This window comes from Ranitomeya variabilis, chromosome 3 (genome assembly GCF_051348905.1).
Source record: "Ranitomeya variabilis isolate aRanVar5 chromosome 3, aRanVar5.hap1, whole genome shotgun sequence".
NCBI lineage: Eukaryota > Metazoa > Chordata > Amphibia > Anura > Dendrobatidae > Ranitomeya > Ranitomeya variabilis.
In genome coordinates, this window is record NC_135234.1 from 393,519,928 (window position 1) to 393,540,477 (window position 20,550).

Below are 20,550 nucleotides of genomic sequence, written 5' to 3' on the forward strand. Positions count from 1 at the left end.
TTGCTTTTCAACCATGCTTCCACAGAATAAAAAATAAATAAAACTCATGAAACAGGCCTGGACAGAAATGATGGTACCCCTGAAAATAATGTGACAAAAGGAACATGTTAAATCAAGGGGTGTCCACTAACTAGCATCACAGGTGTCTACAATCTTGGAATCAGTGAGTGGGCCTGTATATAGGGCTACAGATGCGCACTGTGCTGTTTGGTGACATGGTATGTATCACACTCCACATGGAGCAGAGGAAGAGAAGAGGGAAGGGAAAGAGTTGTCTCAGCAGATTGGAAGGAAAATTATAGGCAAACATGTTAAAGGTAAAAGTTATAAGACCATCTCCAAGCAGCTTGATGTTCCTGTGACTACAGTTGCACATATTATTCAGAAATTTAAGATCCATGGGACTTTAGCCAACCTCCCTGGATGTGACCGCAGGAGGAAAATTGATGACAAATCAAAGAGACAGATGTTATAGATGGTAACAAAAAAGCCCAGAGAAACTTGTAAACAGATTAAAGGTGAACTTCAAGCTCAGGGAACATTAGTGTCAGATCGCACCATCGTCATTGTATGAGCCAAAGTGGACTTCATGGGAGACGACCAAGGAGGACACCATTGTTGAAAAAAATCATATAAATGCCAGACTGGAATTTGCCACAATTTGTGACGAGCCACAAAGCTTCTGGGAGAATGTCCTATGGAGAGATGAGGCAAAAATTGAACTTTTTGGCAAGGCATATCAGCTCTATGTGGAGCGCCCGCCAGGGCCATGGGGATACTCAGGCCGGTTCTTAAAGAGATGTGTCATGGCAGCAGTGACCTGGTCCGTGGCCCTGGGTGTCCAATGAAAAATGATCATTAAAGGGGAAATAACATTTATAAGAGATGATTCGTGACGCCACCTGTGGTACTCGGCTAGGGATGGCCAACGCTGATTAAAGAGACCAGTGGGGCTAATGGTGATGCAGCAGAGTTGTTACAGCTCTCCACAGGTAGAGCTTAGTCTCAGGGCATTTATATTGTTAAAGACGGTAATGATTGATAAAGTGCAGGGTGAATGGCGCAGTAAATAACTCCGAGGACACAGCAGGGTGCAGTTTCCACACTTTTACTCACGGATTGAAGTGCAGGCTGGGGCACTAGTTACAGATGACAATGGAGCCTGGAAGCAACTTAGGATTCACTAAGCCAGATGGGTTTTGAGGCCTCCTTAGTGCACTGTCCTCTGAGGTCCTTGCTACCTGAAGCTATGCACAGTCCTCTGTTCCTTATTGTTCTGAAGTACTTGCCCGTATAGCAGGCAACTTGAGCCAATTTCAGGTGTCGCTCCTTTATGGTGGCTCCAGGCTCTGGTCTCTTGCTGTGCCTTCAGGTGTCTGATGGGCCAGGAGAACTGCAATCCCCTGCCCACTGGATTTAGCTGCTGGGACTATTGCACCCGTCAGCCACGGACTCCGGCGTCCGACTTCTAAAGCTGTACTCTGGGGTGAGCTTGGTCACAGCTCCACTCTTTTACTGCTCTCCTTTCTCATCTGTACACTCAGACTCTGTCTCTCTCTCAGATCCAGACACTGACTGACTGACTCCTCTCCAGGCCAGAATTTATAGAGAAGCTCCCCTGAATCCGGGTTTAGAGCTCCCCTTTCTGGTCTGGAGTCAGGAAAAGGTGTTGGATGAAAGTGTTATCTAGTCAGGGAAACCCTCCTTGCTTCCAGGCATGTCATCACCCCCCTGTGAGGGAGGCAATGCCACTGTTGCAACCGGACTCCTGGGGTGCCACCTACTGTATGTTCACAGACGGAAAAATGAAGTATATCAAGAAATGAACACTGTCCCTACTGTGAATCATGGAGGAGGCTTATGGGAGAATGTCCTATGGACAGATGAGATAAAAATTGAACTTTTTGGCAAGGCACATCAGTTCTATGTTCACAGATGGAAAAATGAAGCATATCAAGAAAAGAACACTGTACCTACTGTGAAACATGGAGGAGGCTCTGTTATATTCTGGGGCTGCTTTGCTGCATCTGGCACAGGGCGTCTAGAATCTGTGCAGGGTACAATGAAATCACAAGACTATCAAAGGATTCTAGAGAGAAATGTGCTGCCCAGTGTCAGAAAGCTTGGTCTCTGTCAAGGGTCATGGGTCTTTCAACAGGATAATTACTCAAAACAAATCAAAACACACAATTAACCCCTTTATCCCAAATTATGTACTATCCCGTCAAGGTGACCTGGGACTTAATTCCCAGTGATGGGATAGTACGTCATATGCGATCGGTCACGCTCACGGGGGGAGCGCGGCCAATCGCGGCCGGGTGTCAGCTGACTATCGCAGCTGACATCCGGCACTATATGCCAGGAGCGGTCAAGGACCGCCCCCGGCACATTAACCCCCGGCACACGGCGATCAAACATGATCGCAGTGTTCCGGTGGTACAGGGAAGCATCGCGCAGGGAGGGGGCTCCCTGCGTGCTTCCCTGAGACGATCGGTACAAGGCAATGTGCTCACCTTGTACCAGGTGTCTCCTCCCTGCAGGCCCCGGATCCAAAATGGCCGCGGGGCTACTTCCGGGTCCTGCAGGGAGGTGGCTTACCAAGTGCCTGCTCAGAGCAAGCGCTGGTAAGCCAAAAGCAGGGCACGCCAGATCGCTGATCTGACACAGTGCTCTGCAAAGTGTCAGATCAGCTATCTGTCACTATACAGTGATGTCCCCCCTGGGACAAAGTAAAAAAAAAAATAAATAAATAAATTAAAAAAATAAAACAAAAATTCCTAAATAAGGAAACAAAAATATATACTGTATATTGTTCCCATAAATACATTTCTTTATCTAAATAATAAAAAAACAATAAAAGTACACATATTTAGTATCACCGCGTCCGTAACGACCCAACCTATAAAACTGTCCCACTAGTTAACCCCTTCAGTGAACACCGTAAAAAAAAAAAACGAGGCAAAAAACAGCGCTTTATTATCATACCGCCAAACAAAAAGTGGAATAACACGCAATCAAAAAGACGGATATAAATAACCATGATACCGCTGAAAAAGCCATCTTGTCCTGCAAAAAACGAGCTGCCATACAGCATCGTCATCAAAAAAATAAAAAAGTTATAGTCCTCAGAATAAAGCGATGCAAAAATAATTATTTTTTCTATAAACTAGTTTTTATCATATAAAAGCCCCAAAATATAAAAAATTATGTAAATGAGGTATCACTATAATCGCACTGACCCGAAGAATAAAACTGCTTACTCCATTTTACCAAACGTGGAACAGTATAAACGCCCCCCCCCCCCAAAAGAAATTCATGAATAGCTGGTTTTTGGTCATTCTGCCTCATAAAAATCGGAATAAAAAGCGATCAAAAATGTCACGTGCCCAAAAATTGTACCAATAAAAACAACAAATTGTCCCGCAAAAAACAAGACCTCACATGACTCTGTGGACCAAAATATGGAAATATTACCAAAATGTGGTAATGCAAAAAATATTTTTTGCAATAAAAAGCGTCTTTTAGTGTGTGACAGCTGCCAATCATAAAAATCCGCTATAAAAGTAAATCAAACCCCCTTCATCACCCACTTAGTTAGGGAAACATAAAAAAATTTAAAAAATGCATTTATTTCCATTTTCCCATTAGGGCTAGGGTTAGGGCTAGGGTTAGGGTTAGGGCTAGGGCTAGGGTTGGGGCTAGGGTTGGGGCTAGGGTTAGGGCTAGGGTTAGGGTTAGGGCTAGGGCTAGGGTTGGGGCTAGGGTTAGGGCTAGGGTTAGGGTTAGGGCTAGGGTTAGAGTTAGGGTTAGGGCTAGGGTTAGGGCTAGGGTTAGGGCTAGGGTTAGGGCTAGGGCTAGGGTTGGGGTTAGGGTTGGTGTTAGGGTTGGGATTAGGGGTGGGGCTAGGGTTAGGGTTTGGGCTAAGGTTGGGGCTAGGGTTAGGGCTACCCTAAGGGTTAGGGCTACAGTTAGGGTTGGGGCTAAAGTTAGGGTTAGGGCTGGGGCTGAAGTTAGGGTTAGGGTTGGGGCTAAAGTTAAGGTTAGGGCTACAGTTAGGGTTGGGGCTAAAGTTAGAGTTAGGGTTGGGGCTAAAGTTAGGGTTGGGGCTAAAGTTAGGGTTAGTGTTTGGATTACATTTACGGTTGGTATTAGGGTTAGGGGTGTGTCAGGGTTAGGGGTGTAGTTAGGGTTATGGTTGGGATTAGGGTTAGGGGTGTGTTTGGGGTAGGGTTTCAGTTAGAATTGGGGGTTTCCACTGTTTAGGCACATCAGGGCTCTCCAAATGCGACATGGTGTCCGATCTCAATTCCAGCCAATTCTGCGTTGAAAAAGTAAAACAGTGCTCCTTCCCTTCCGAGCTCTCCTGTGCGCCAAAACAGGGGTTTACCCCAACATTTGGGGTATCAGCATACTCAGGACAAATTGGACAACAACTATTGGGGTCCAATTTCTCTTGTTACCCTTGGGAAAATAAAAATTTGGGGGGCTAAAAGAAAACATTTTTGTGGAAAAAAAATGATTTTATTATTTTCACGGCTCTGCGTTATAAACTGTAGTGAAAAACTTGGGGGTTCAAAGTTCTCACAACACATCTAGATAAGTTCCTTGGGGGGTCTAGTTTCCAATATGGGGTCACTTGTGGGGGATTTCTACTGTTTAGGTGCATCAGGGGCTCTGCAAATGCAACGTGACGCCTGCAGACCAATCCATCTAAGTCTGCATTCCAAATGGCACTCCTTCCCTTCTAAGCTCTGCAATGCGCCCAAACGGTAGTTCCCCCCCACATATGGGGTATCAGCGTACTCAGGACAAATTGGACAACAAGTTTTGGGGTCCAATTTCTCCTGCTACCCTTGGAAAAATACAAAACTGGGGGCTAAAAAATAATTTTTGTGGGAAAAAAAATGATTTTTTATTTTTACGGCTCTGCGTTATAAACTGTAGTGAAACACTTGGGAGTTCAAAGTTCTCACAACACATCTAGATAAGTTCCTTGAGGGGTCTAGTTTCCAAAATGGTGTCACTTGTGGGGGGGTTCTACTGCTTAGGTTCATCAGGGGCTCTGCAAATGCAACGTGATGCCTGCAGTCCAATCCATCTAAGTTTGCATTCCAAATGGCGCTCTTTCCCTTCCGAGCTCTGCCATGCGCCAAAACGGTGGTTCCCCCCACATATGGGGTATCAGCGTACTCAGGATAAATTGGATAACAACTTTTGGGGTCGAATTTCTCCTGTTATCCTTGGGAAAATACAAAACTGGGGGCTAAAAATTATTTTTGTGAAAAAAAAAAGAATTTTTATTTTCACGGCTCTGCGTTATAAACTGTAGTGAAACACTTGGGGGTTCAAAGCTGTCAAAACACATCTAGATAAGTTCCTTAGGGGGTCTACTTTCCAAAATGGTGTCACTTGTGGGGGGTTTCAATGTTTAGGCACATCAGGGGCTCTCCAAACGCAACATGGCGTCCCATCTCAATTCCAGTCAATTTTGCATTGAAAAGTCAAATGGCGCTCCTTCCCTTCCGAGCTCTGCCATGCGCCCAAACAGTGGTTTACCCCCACATATGGGGTATCGGCATACTCAGAACAAATGGCACAACAACTTTTGGGGTCCAATTTCTTCTCTTACCCTTGGGAAAATAAAAAATTGCGGGCGAAAAGATAATTTTTGTGAAAAAATATGATTTTTTATTTTTACGGCTCTGCATTATAAACTTCTGTGAAGCACTTGGTGGGTTAAAGTGCTCATCACACATCTAGGTAAGTTCCTTAGGGGGTCTACTTTCCAAAATGGTGTCACTTGTGGGGGGTTTCAATGTTTAGGCACATCAGTGGCTCTCCAAACGCAACATGGCGTCCCATCTCAATTCCAGTCAATTTTGCATTGAAAAGTCAAACTACGCTACTTCCCTTCCGAGCTCTGCCATGCAGGCAAACAGTGGTTTACCCCCACATATGGGGTATCAGCGTACTCAGAACAAATTGTACAACAACTTTTGGTGTTCACTTTCTCCTGTTACAATTGGTAAAATAAAACAAATTGGAGCTTAAGTAAATTTTTTGTGAAAAAAAGTTAAATGTTCATTTTTTTAAAACATTGCAAAAATTCCTGTAAAACACCTGAAGGGTTAATAAACTTCTTGAATGTGGTTTTGAGCACCTTGAGGGGTGCAGTTTTTAGAATGGTGTCACACTTGGTTATTTTCTATCATATAGACCCCTCAAAATGACTTCAAATGTGATGTGGTCCCTAAAAAATATTGGTGTTGTAAAAATGAGAAATTGCTGGTCAACCCTTATAACTCCCTAACAAAAAAAAATTTGGGTTCCAAAATTGTGCTGATGTAAAGTAGGCATGTGGGAAATGTTACGTATTAATTATTTTGTGTGACATATCTCTGTGATTGAAGGGCATAAAAATTCAAAGTTATATTGAAGAAATGTTACTACTATCATGAAGTACAATATGTCACGAGAAAACAGTGTCAGAATCGCCAAGATCCATTGAAGCATTCCAAAGTTATAACCTCATAAATGGACAGTGGTCAGAATTGTAAAAATTGGCCCGGTCATTAATGTGCAAACCACCCTTGGGGCTTAAGGAGTTAAAAACACTCAAGAATGGCTAAGAGGAAAACATTAGACTATTCTGAAGTGGCCTTCTATGCGCCCTGACCTAAATCCTTTTGAGCATCTTTGGAAAGAGCTGAAACATGCCATCTGGAAAGGGTAACATTCAAACACGAGACAACTGGAGCAGTTTGCTCTTGAGGAGTGGGCCAAAATACCCGTTGAGAGGTGCAGAAGTCTCATTTAAGCTGTGTGCACAAGTAGCAGATTTTTCGATTTTTTTCTCGTTTTTTTGCTATAAAAACGCTATAAAACCGCGAAAAAAATGCTCACTTTAAGCATCCTATTTAATAGAATGCAATCCGCATTTTTTATGCAAATGCTGCATTTTTTTCCTGAGCGGAATCGCATTCCAGAAAAAAAAGCAGCATGTTCATTAAATTTGCGGAATCGCGGGGATTCTGCACACCTAGGAATTCATTGATCTGCTTACTTCCCGCATGGGGCTGTGCCCACCATGCGGGAAGTAAGCAGATCATGTGCGGTTGGTACCCAGACTCTCCTCCACGGACTGGGCACCATATAATTGGTAAAAAAAAAATAATTAAAATAAAAAATCATGATATACTCACCCTCTGATGTCCCCGGAGTCTTCCTGCCTCTCAGCGGTGCACGTGGCCGCTTCCGTTCCTATAGATGGTGTGTGTGAAGGACCGCGACGTCATCGAAGGTCCTGCACACACACCATCTATAGGAACGGAAGCCGCTGAGGAGATCGGCTGTCTGCGGAAGGTGAGTATAACCATTTTTTTTATTTTTTTAATTATTTTTAACATTCTATCTTTTACTATTGATGCGGCATAGGCTGCATCAATAGTAAAAAGTTGGTCACACTTGTCAAACACTATGTTTGACAAGTGTGACCAACCTGTCAATCAGTTTTCCAAGTGATGCTACAGATCGCTTGGAAAACGCTAGCATTCTGCAAGCTAATTATGCTTGCAAAATGCTAGTTTTCTGCGGGAATATGCATGCCAATTCCGCATGCGATATACCCGCTGCAGGAGTTGCAGAATTTCCGCGGAAATATCCATGGCAATTCTGCAATGTGTGCACTTAGCCTAAGGGCCCCTTTCCACTTGCGAGCGTAAAATCGGTCCGATTAACGGACCAAAAAAACGGAGGAAAATCATGCGATTGTCATGCGATTGTCATGCGAGTGTCACGTGAGTGTCATGCGATTTTTTAATCGCAACATCCGTATGACATCCGTATTGCTGTCCGATTTTTACGCACCGGTGTCCTTTGAAAAGCCGGCAAATCAGTGCTGTGTACAGTAAAATCACACTGACAGGTTAGAATAGAATAGATATATACACATAGAATAGGTATATATACATATATATATGTCAGTGAGACACCTATATATATATATATATTTATATTTAATGCAGCGCTAGAGAGCATAAAAGCCGCTAATTCAATTGCCGGCATTTGCTCTCTCCTTCCCAAACCCGACAGGATATGAGACATGGTTTACATACAGTAAACCATCTCATATCCCTTCTTTTATTACATATTCCTCTTCACTAATGTAAGAAGTGTCTGTGTGTCAAATTTGGGGGCTCTAGCTATGAAATTAAACGGTTAAATCGCGGAAAAAATTGGCGTGGGCTCCCGCGCAATTTTCTCCGCCAGAGCGGTAAAGCCAGTGACAGAGGGCAGATATTAATAGCCTAGAGAGGGTCCATGGTTATTGCCCCCCCTGGCTACAAACATCTGCCCCCAGCCACCCCAGAAAAGGCACATCTGGAAGATGCGCCTATTCTGGCACTTGGACACTCTCTTCCCACTCCCGTGTAGCGGTGGGATATGGGGTAATGAAGGGTTAATGTCACCTTGCTATTGTAAGGTGACATTAAGCCAGATTAATAATGGAGAGGCGTCAATTATGACACCTAGCCATTATTAATCCAATAGTACGAAATGGTTAAGAAAAACACACACATTATTGAAAAGTATTTTAATGAAATAAACACACAGGTTGTTGTAATATTTTATTGCTCTCTCAATCCACCTGAAGACCATCGTTCTGTAACAAATTAAAAATAATAAACCAACAATATACATACCTTCCGTAGATCTGTGACGTCCCACGATGTAAATCCATCTGAAGGGGTTAAAATATTTTACAGGCAGGAGCTCTGCTATAATGCAGCTGTGCTCGTGCCTGTAAACCCCGGGGAATGAAGGTAATGTAGGTCAATGACCTATAGTTACCTTCAGTTGCGGTGATGCACCCTCTGCTGGATGTCCGCATATGAACTCGAGCGTGGGAACTTTTCCAAGGCTCCAGTTCATGAGGACATCCAGCAGAGGGCGCATCACCGCAACTCAAGGTAAGTACAGATCATCCTGCTTTCCTTTCAGTACCCGGGGTTTACAGGCACGAGCGAGTGCTTTAGCACAGCTCCTGGCTGAAAATGATTTAACCCCTTCAGATGGATTTACTTCGTGGGATGTGACAGATCATCTGAAGGTATGTATATTGTTGGTTTATTATTTTTCAGAGCGAGGGTCTTCAGGTGCATTGAGAGAGCAATAAAATATTAAAACAACCTGTGTGTTTATTTCATTAAAATACTTTTTAATAATGTGTGTGTTTTTTTTAACCCTTTCATACAATTGGATTAATAATGGATAGGTGTCATAATTGACGCCTCTCCATTATTAATTTGGCTTAATGTCACCTTACAATAGCAAGGTGACATTAACCCTTCATTACCCCATATCCCACCGCTACACGGGAGTGGGAAGAGAGTGGCCAAGTGCCAGAATAGGCGCGTCTTCCAGATGTGCCTTTTCTGGGGTGGCTGGGGGCAGATGTTTGTAGCCAGGGGGGGCAATAACCATGGACCCTCTCTAGGCTATTAATATCTGCCCTCTGTCACTGGCTTTACCGCTCTGGCGGAGAAAATTGCGCGGGAGCCCACGCCAATTTTTTCCGCGATTTAACCGTTTAATTTCATAGCTAGAGCCCCCAAATTTGACACACAGACACTTCTTACATTAGTGAAGAGGAATATGTAATAAAAGAAGGGATATGAGATGGTTTACTGTATGTAAACCATGTCTCATATCCTGTCGGGTTTGGGAAGGAGAGAGCAAAAGCCGGCAATTGAATTAGCGGCTTTTATGCTCTCTAACGCTGCATTAAATATAAATATACATATATAGGTTATTCTATGTGTATATATCTACTCTATTCTAACCTGTCAGTGTGATTTTACTGTACACCGCGCTGAATTACCGGCTTTTCAAAGGACACCGGTGCGTAAAAATTGGACAGAACTCGCATGGTGCGAGTGCTGTGCGATTTTTTTCTCGCACCCATTGACTTGCATTGGCGAGTCTCGTCCGAGAATCGCAGCATGCTGCGATTTTTTTCTCAGCCGATCCAGATTTTTCTCAGTCCGATTTCGGCTGAGAAAAAAATCGCAAATGAAAAGACACCTATTGAATAACATTGGTCCGAGTGCAATCCGATTTTTTTTCGGATTGCACTCGTCCGTTTTCCTCGCAAGTGGAAAGGGGCCCTAACAGTTACAGGAATCGTTTGATTACAGTGATTGCCTCAAAAGGTTGTGCAACAAAATATTAAGTTAAGGGTACCATCATTTCTGTCCAGGCCTATTTCATGAGTTTTATTCTTTTTTACATTCTGTGGAAGCATGGTTGAAAAGCAATGCCTGACTTTCATTTGTTCATATTCATAGATTTTTTTATTTATTATTACTTTTGTCAGATTCAGGTTATTTCTGTGACCATTGTGGGTTTTTGCTGTCATTAAACGAGGGGTACCAACAATTTTGATCACGTGTGTATGAAGGTAATTGTTTACACCAGAAATTTTTAGGGGCTTCATAGCAAAAGTGGTGAATACATGTGCACATACCAATTTTTTTGTTATTTAGTCCCATAAATTTAATTTATGCCTATATTTTTCTCACTTCAGTTCACGAACTTGGATTATTTAGTGCTGATGCATCACACACAAATCGGATTGCAAAAATATTTAAACACAGGTCATAATTAGAATTCCGATACCGAGATCCGATACTTTTGTGGTATCGGGTATCGGTATCGAAACAACATTAATGTGTAAAATTAAGAATTAAAATAAAAAATATTGCTATACTCACCTCTCCGACGCAGCCTGGACCTCACCGAGGGAACCGGCAGCATTCTTTGCTTAAAATGCGCGCTTTTACTTCCTTCCGTGACGTCACGGCTTGTGATTGGTCCTCAATGCAGAAATAGGCATCAGGACCTGAAATTACGTCACGGCTTGCTGTGATTGGTCGCGTCGCGGTCACATGGGCGGCACGCAACCAATCACAAGCCGTGACGTAATTTTAAAAATGCGCGCATCTCCTGCCTCCTGTGACGTCACGGCTTGTGATTGGTCGCGTCGCCCATGTGACCGCGACGCGACCAATCACAAGCCGGAACGTAATTTTAAATTCCTGAATGCCTAGAATTAGGCATTGAGGACCTGAAAATTACGTCACGGCTTGCTGTGATTGGTCGCGTCGCGGCCACATGGGCGGCACGTGACCAATCACAAGCCGTGACGTCACGGAAGGAAGTAAAAGCACGCATTTTAAGCAAAGAACGCTGCCGGTTCCCTCGGTGAGGTCCAGGCTGCGTCGGAGAGGTGAGTATAGCAATATTTTTTATTTTAATTCTTTATTTTACACATTAATATGGATCCCAGGGCCTGAAGGAGAGTTTCCTCTCCTTCAGACCCTGGGAACCATCAGGAATACCGTCCAATACTTGAGTCCCATTGACTTGTATTGGTATCGGGTATCGGTATCGGATTAGATCCGATACTTTGCCGGTATCGGCCGATACTTTCCGATACCGATACTTTCAAGTATCGGACGGTATCGCTCAACACTAGTCATAATGTAACAAAATAGGTAAAAAGCAAAGAGGGTAAATACTTTCGCAAGCCACTATATGTGAATTTGTATTGATGAATTTTAGGAGGTCTATTTAGTGGTAATATATTGGAATAAATAATAGCGGCTGATTTATATACACTGCTCAAAAAAATAAAGGGAGCACTTCAACAACAGAATATAACTCCAAGTAAATCAAACTTCTGTGAAATCAAACTGTCCATTTAGGAAGCAACACTGTTTGACAATCAATTTCACTTGCTGTTGTGCAAATGGAATAGACAACAGATGGAAATTATTGGCAATTATCAAGGCACACTCAATAAAGGAGTGGTTCTGCAGGTGGGGACCACAGACCACATCGAAGTACCAATGCTTTCTGGTTGATGTTTTGGTCACTTTTGAATGTTGGTTGTGCTTTCACACTCGTGGTAGCATGAGACGGACTCTACAACCAACACAAGTGGCTCAGGTAGTGCAGCTCATCCAGGATGGCACATCAATGTGAGATGTGGCAAGAAGGTTTGCTGTATCTGTCAGCGTAGCGTCCAAAGACTGGAGGCGCTACCAGGTGACAGGCCAGTACGCCAGGAGATGTGGAGGGGCCAGTAGGAGGGCAACAACCCAGCAGCAGGACCGCTTCATCAGCCTTTGTGCAAGGAGGAGCACTGCCTGAGCCCTGCAAAATGACCTCCAGCAGGCCACAAATGTGCATGTGTCTGCACACATGGTTAGAAAGCGACTCCATGAGGATGGTCTGAGTGCCCGACTTCCGCAAATGGGGGTTGTGCTCACAGCCCAACACCATGCAGGACACTTGGCATTTGCCACAGAGCACCAGGATTGGCAAATTCGCCACTAGCGCCCTGTGCTCTTCATAGATGAAAGCAGGTTCACACTGACCACATGTGACAGACGGGACAGAGTCTGGAGATGCCGTGGAGAGCGATCTGCTGCCTGCAACATCCTTCAGCATGACCGGTTGGGCAGTGGGTCAGTAATGGTGTGGGGTGGCATTTCTTTGGAGCTCGCCAGAGGTAACCTGACTGCCATTAGGTACTGAGATGAGATCCTCAGACCCCTTGTGAAACCATATGCTGGTGCGGTTGGCCTTGGGTTCCTCCTAATGCAGGACAATGCCAGACCTCATGTGGCTGGAGTGTGTCAGCAGTTCCTGCAAGATGAAGGCATTGAATCTATAGACTGGCCTGCCTGTTCCCCAGACCTGAATCTGATTGAACACATCTGGGACATCATGTCTCGCGCCATCCACTAACGTCACGTTGCACCACAGACTGTCCAAGAGTTGGCGGATGCTTTAGTCCAGGTCTGGGAGGAGATCCCTCAGGAGACCATCCACCGCCTCATCAGGAGCATGCCAAGGCATTGTAGTGAGATCATAGAGGCACATGGAGGCCACACACACTACTGAGCATCATTTCCTTATCTTGAGGCATTTCCATTGAAGTTGGATCAGCCTGAAACTTAATTTTCCACTTTGATTTTGAGCATCATTCCAACTCCAGACCTCCGTGGGATATTAGTTGTGATTTACATTGATCATTTTTAGGCTTTATTGTTCTCAACACAAGATTTACAACTGGAATATTTCATTCAGTGATATCTAGGATGTGGGATTTTAGTGTTGAGGTGCTGCAGCTCCTGAAAGGAATGAAAGGAACAAGTCGTAGAGAGCATGAAGGAGGAAAAGAAGCAAAGGAGAGTGAAGAGCTGGAGGGAAGCTGCAACTGAGCTTCCTCCACGCTGAAGCGCAAGGAATTGGTAGCCGAAGACCGATATTGTGGGGGTAACTTCATGCCCCACGGCAGAAACCGGCAGACAGCTGGACTTCAAGTCACCTGTCCACCATAAACACCTGAAGACACAGTAACTCATAGTGCCCGGGTCGTGATAGAGTGCCGACACCACTGGAATGGCGCTTGCATTGGAAGGGAGTATACAGTGGCAAAAGTTTGGGCAACCCTCGCCTAAAGACCCAACAGGGTTTCTATGTGGCTACAACATATCAAAATATTTTAAAACATTTTAAGAAATGTTTACTTTTGTTCTGATGCGATATAATCATTGCTTAATATTAGGCCTGATCGGTGAATGTTATCATCCGCAAAATCTATGAATGGAAAGGTTTCAAAAACAACGAATCAGAGTTAACACTGATGTAAAAATGTCACAAAAAAACACAGGGGGAATCTTTTGTTAGCTCACTGTTTTAAGCTGGGTAATGTAGCCATTTTCATGTTAAAAAAAATAGGTCACTTGAGGAAACATCATATTGAAACTAATTTATAGTTCTCATCTTAAGAGACATCGAGAGGAACTTTCTGCTCTTGTTGTCATTCTCTTGTAAAGCTAACATTTTTTTGCTACGAAAACTTTGGGATTTTGTTTGTTCTTTTTCTGTTATATACCATTCACAGTAATAAAATAAATAACTGTATTTTAGAAAATCCCTTTTTCTACAGATCTAGTTAGCTGTACGCCTCTGTTTAAATTTGGAAATTTTGCTTTTATTATTAAATTCTTCCTGCTTCCACAAGGTTCCTATGTGTGTTTCTATAATAAAAGGGCTTGTTCACGAGGCAAAGTCACATGCTCTGACCCTGTATGGTGATACACAGAAGGAAAGAATACCTCCATATGATCATATGCCACAGTTTTTTAATATAATGTGCGAGATGGAGGTACGGTATGTACCCATTGCAGGCTCCATGTTATGAATCTATACAACACACAGTTATGAACTTTAATTGAAGAATAAACATATATTTTTGAATTTTTTGCCCATTCAGAGAAAATGTTAGGCCCCTTTCACACATCAGTTTTTTGCCGTCAGTCACAATCCGTTGGCTCGACGGATCCGTCACAGATTGTGAAAAACTGATGCGACGGATTCGTTTTTTCTATGGATTCGACTAGCGGATCTGGCTAATTGGATCCTAAATAAATCGGAGCGAGCTCAGTTAGAAAAAACAGAATCTGTTCCATCATTTGATGGATCTGGTGCCCATAGGCTTCCTTTCGGGCAAACGACGGACGGCGACGGATCCGTTGCTGTCCGATTTTTCGACGTACACAAAAAACATTACTTTGTCCATTGTCTCCAGCTGCCGGACAAACAATTTTCGATGGATCTGGCGAACGATGGATGAAACGTGAGGCTATCCGTCGCAATCAGTCGCCGGATTCGTTTTTTCAAAATTCGTTGGATTGCGACTGCTAGCAAAAAACTGATATGTGAAAGGGGCCTTAGCTTCTAAAATAGGGAAATTAAATTGTGAATCCTCATAGAACAAGATTTGTAACTGCTGTATATTCACACATGAATGGTAAGTGTATAATAATCACTATAGTATAGGGCTTGTTATATAAATTTTAACTATTTACGCACATATATAAATATTTTCTATCATGTTATGTTTTTATTCTGGTATATTTTACATTTTAATATATAATTGTATTTGTTTAAAAGAAATTATTAATTTTACATTGCACAAAGCTTACAGACAATGAGTTAAAATAAGTTGAATCATGTCCTGCCCTTTTCTCCCTGCTCCTCCTCTCAGCATCCTGCCCTCAAAAATCTTCTACCATCCCATCACTGAATCTGTGTACCATTCGGAATTATCTGTCGGATTCCCTCACAGTGTACGCTCTACTTCACAGCTATCAAACACAGTACTTACGGTAAGTCCTATACCACTACCCACTAACTAGACTTGCTGTTTAGTTTTGTTGCTCTGCTTACTAAAGAACATTTCAAGAGTACGAAATGCTAATCCAGGAAGTCTGCACTTTTTTTTTTATTGTAGCTGTCTATGTCACGTCTGAACCAAATGGATGTATTCATAGAGTAATGCAACAGCTTCTAATAATCAAAAAGCCACTGGGGTTTATGAATTGTTTACATAGTAATAATCTCTACCCTGATGAAATCAAAAACTTGACTCGAAACTTTTCTGAAATGGTCTTGTAAAAACTTAGTATTAAAATACATTTTTTAATATATAAACTGTACTAAAAAATATTTAAAAGAAAGGAATCTTTTCAATACATTGTTTACCTACATTGTTCCGAACCATTAGTTAGGTGGGATACATTTCTTGTGATAAACTAAAGTTTTTGTTAAATTAGATATAAGATCCTGTTTATATTGAAACGTCTTCTATAGTATTGAATGTTTATCTACAATTTTTTTGCATAAATCAGAGCAATGAAATGATAACTAGTATTATTACAATTAGAATGAGTCAATATCATGAAACTGTGACAAGTTACCAAATTGGTAGTAAGTCGTATCAAACACGTAATATCATTTTTGTTCAAGATTTGTTCAGCTAATGTGCGGTTAAGCTACTTGAAGACTTGGCTGTTCCCTTGCATTGTTTCAGGGCATCTCTGGATAATGTCTTCATCGTTAAGGCGGTAAGATTACTGACAAGTACAAAGCCTGATATAGACATGTCTGACACCTAGCCACCAACTTTCTATTCTCAAGGTAAGAGGAAAAGTTCAGTGCTCTAAAGTTAAGTTATGTTTTTATATAATAATGTTATACTTCCAAATCATTGAAAAAATGTCAACTAACACCCATAAAGCATACCTGAAAATTTAAAGTATTAAAAAATGTTTACATTTCCGAACATTAAGCAGATAGCAAGATACAGAAAGAAATGTTGATACCTACATTGACATATTCAGTGCCTAGTTGTCTAGTTGTAGGTTTTTGTCTCAAGGAAACTTTCCTCCATAATGATATAATTTATATCTTGTGTGTTAGATTAAAAAATCATAATTCTCTAATTCTGAAACATTGGTGCAGGGTCTTCACAAATAAGATCATTAACCTTACTTACACCTATTTATAGAATAATTACATTAATAAAACTGCCCCAATATCATTTATTAATGGGAATATGTTTTATTTGCTTCCTTGATATGTAAGCAAAGCTTTTCTCTCTGTAAGATGCTTATCAAACATAGGGAGGGTTTGGGTGAACAGTGAACAATTGGAAGCCCCTTGAGACTACAAAAATAAAATTGGCAAATGCAGTTCTGAGCAAAACATTGTACAAAGGATTTGTTACTTCCTTTTCTCCATACACTGATTTCAATGTGGCATTGAGCTGTGAAGAATCATTGTCCAAATTTTTTCTATATGCTATATTGCTATCTAGATGCTGATTGCGTCCAAGAATGATTACATAATAGTTATAAATGCTATTTAAATATTTATCTCACTAAAGTTGTTTCTCTGATTATGTATCATTGGCAATGGAAAACTAAAAAGTAGGAGTCAATAATTAGCTGTTTTTGGTCATATGTCTAAGCTCCTGTAGAACTTCTTTTTTTGAAGAGGATGTATTTCACTTCAGTCATTGTACATTTTCTTCAAAACACGGTTTTACAAGCAGTTGTATGAGTTGCGGTGTCATCCGGTGTGATCCCAAAGAAAACCAAGGTTAATGTCCTGCTGATCTGTTCCATTTGAGGCTACAGAATGACTTGGGGTTCAACTTAGTTACGGTGGCAAAGCATACTATACAAACATACTATCCTACTAATTAGGCCTGGGTCTCAGTTGCGTACGAGTGCAATCCTGAAAACTCGTTTGTTAGGGAGATACATCATGTATTTCTTTCAAGACATTTGCACTTGCTCAGTATTTATAGTCCCTATTCTATAGTAGTTACTGTGCAGTAACAAAGCACATGTATGGTTGTGCCATCCTCACTGCACAGGGTGTACATGAGACTGTCACCCCAAAATGCAAAGTCAGCCACTTAAACATTTATAGAGGGAATTTAACATACATTTTAGGCTACGTTCACATTTGCATTGTTGGGCGCAGCGTCGTCGACACATACCGACGCATGCGTCATGCGCCCCTATCTTTAACATGGGGGGCGCATGGACATGCGCCAGTATGCGTTGTACTGCGTTTTACGACGCATGCGTCATATAGACGCACAAGACAGGGCACAGGGGACGCTGTCATGGTTCCCAATGGCTGGGACTCAGGCAAAAACGGACTAGCTCTAGGAATGATGGAATCTCAGATGACCGCGACGCTGAACCTAACACGCAACTAATAGTAGCCAGGGGGTGTGCCTACGATTATCCCTAGACACCTCGCACAAGCCGGAGATCTAGTTACCCCCTAGTAGAGGAATACACAGACCTGGCTTGCCTCCAGGGAAACCCCAAAAGTGATAGTAGCCCCCCACATATAATAACGGTTAGGTAAGAGGAAAACACGTACGCAGTATGAATATAGATTCAGCAAAGAGAGGCCCTCTGACTAGATAGCAGAAATACAAAAGAGGACTTCGCGGTCACCTCAAAACCCTAAACAGCCATCCTGAAATTACTTTAACTCCGTTATCAACTCATGACACCGGAGTAGTAATTTCAGATCACTAGAGCTTCCAGCAGCAAGAGAAATATAAATGCATGCTGGACAAACAAACACAAAAAATGCCAAAGATCCAACTTAGCTGAATTGCAGACTTGGAGCAGGTAGCAAGCAACAGAGGTGCTCTGGTAACATTGATTGCCGGCACTAGAATGACTGAGAAGCCAGACTAAATAGGAAACTCCCAGTTTCCTGATGGGAACAGGTGCAAGACAAAAGTCAGCCAGTACCACCAGTAACCACCAGAGGGAGCCCAAAAACAGAATTCACAACAGTACCCCCCCCTTAAGGAGGGGGCACCGAACCCTCATGAGAACCACCAGGGCGATCTGGATGCGCCCTATGAAAGGCGCGAACCAAATCAGAGGCATGAACATCGGAGGCAGTCACCCAAGAATTATCCTCCTGACCGTATCCCTTCCATTTAACCAAATATTGAAGTCTCCGTCTGGAAACGCGAGAGTCCAAAATCTTCTCCACAACATACTCCAATTCACCCTCCACCAGCACAGGAGCAGGAGGCTCAACAGAAGGAACAACCGGTACCTCGTACCTCCGCAACAACGACCGATGGAAGACATTATGAATGGTGAAAGATGCTGGTAGGTCCAAACGAAAAGATACAGGATTAAGAATCTCCAAAATCTTATAAGGACCTATGAACCGAGGTTTAAACTTAGGAGAAGAGACCTTCATAGGGACAAAACGAGAAGATAACCACACCAAGTCCCCAACGCGGAGATGATGACCCACACGACGATGACGATTAGCAAACTGCTGAGTCTTCTCCTGAGACAACTTCAAATTGTCCACCACATGACTCCAAATCCGGTGCAGTCTATCCACCACCGTGTCCACTCCAGGGCAATCCGAAGATTCCACCTGGCCAGATGAAAAACGAGGGTGAAACCCTGAATTGCAAAAGAAAGGAGAAACCAGAGTGGCAGAACTGGCCCGATTATTGAGGGCAAACTCTGCCAACGGCAAAAAGGCGACCCAATCATCCTGATCAGCAGACACAAAACACCTCAAATAAGTCTCCACGGTCTGATTAGTTCGCTCCGTCTGGCCATTAGTCTGAGGATGGAATGCAGACGAAAAAGACAAATCAATGCCATCCTGGCACAGAACTCTCGCCAGAACCTAGACACAAATTGAGACCCCCTGTCAGAAACGATGTTTTCCGGGATACCATGTAAACGAACCACATTCTGAAAAAATAAAGGAACCAACTCAGATGAAGAAGGCAATTTGGGCAAGGGTACCAAATGAACCATCTTAGAAAAACGGTCACACACCACCCAAATGATGGACATTTTCTGAGAAACAGGGAGGTCCGAGATAAAGTCCATAGAGATGTGCGTCCATGGCCTCTTCGGAATAGGCAAGGACAACAACAATCCACTAGCCCGAGAACAGCAAGGTTTGGCCCGAGCACAAACATCACAAGACTCTACAAAGGCACGCACATCCCGAGACAGGGAAGGCCACCAGAAGGACCTGGCCACCAAATCTCTGGTACCAAAAATTCCAGGGTGACCTGCCAACACAGAAGAATGAACCTCCGAGATGACTCTACTGGTCCATTCATCTGGAACAAACAGTCTCCCAGGCGGACAACGATCAGGCCTATCAGTCTGAAACTCCTGCAAAGCACGTCGCAAGTCTGGGGAGACAGCAGACAAAATCACCCCATCCTTAAGGATACCCGTAGGCTCAGAATCACCAGAGGAGTCAGGCTCAAAACTCCTAGAAAGGGCATCTGCCTTCACATTTTTTGAACCCGGCAAGTACGAAACCACAAAATTAAACCGGGAGAAAAACAACGACCAGCGCGCCTGTCTAGGATTCAGACGCCTGGCAGACTCAAGGTAAATCAGATTCTTGTGATCAGTCAAGACCACCACCTGATGTCTAGCACCCTCAAGCCAATGACGCCACTCCTCAAATGCCCACTTCATAGCCAAGAGCTCCCGATTACCGACATCATAATTTCGCTCGGCGGGCGAAAACTTTCGAGAGAAGAATGCACATGGTCTCATCACTGAGCAATCGGGACTTCTCTGCGACAAAACCGCCCCCGCTCCAATCTCGGAAGCATCAACCTCGACCTGAAAAGGGAGCGAAACATCAGGCTGGCGCAACACAGGGGCGGAAGAAAAGCGGCGCTTAAGCTCCCGAAAGGCCTCCACAGCCGCAGAGGACCAATTGGCAACATCAGCACCCTTCTTAGTCAAATCAGTCAGAGGTTTAGCAACACTTGAAAACCCAGTTATAAATCGACGATAGAAATTAGCAAAGCCCAAGAACTTCTGAAGACTCTTCAGGGAAGTAGGCTGCGTCCAATCACAAATAGCCCGAACCTTGACAGGATCCATCTCAACAGAAGAAGGGGAAAAAATATACCCCAAAAAGGAGATCTTCTGAACCCCAAAAATACACTTTGAACCCTTTACAAACAAAGAATTGGCCCGCAAAACCTGAAAAACCTTCCTAACCTGTTGAATATGCGACTCTCAGTCATCCGAAAAAATCAAAATATCATCCAAATACACAATCATAAATTTATCCAGGTATTTA

At 43.0% G+C, this 20,550-nt stretch overlaps 1 protein-coding gene across 4 annotated transcripts in view; it reads left to right on the forward strand.

Annotated features, from left to right (window-relative positions):
• Nucleotides 1–15,111: 15,111 nt before the first annotated feature.
• The window catches only part of LOC143818267 (gap junction alpha-4 protein-like), a 47,946-nt gene continuing 42,507 nt past the window's right edge, over nt 15,112–20,550 (forward strand). For all 4 annotated transcript variants that reach the window (XM_077299622.1, XM_077299624.1, XM_077299621.1 and 1 more), the window contains exons 1-2: nt 15,112–15,242; nt 15,947–16,053. The gene's annotated coding sequence lies outside the window, so the exon portion shown is untranslated. The remainder of the gene's footprint in view (nt 15,243–15,946; nt 16,054–20,550) is intronic.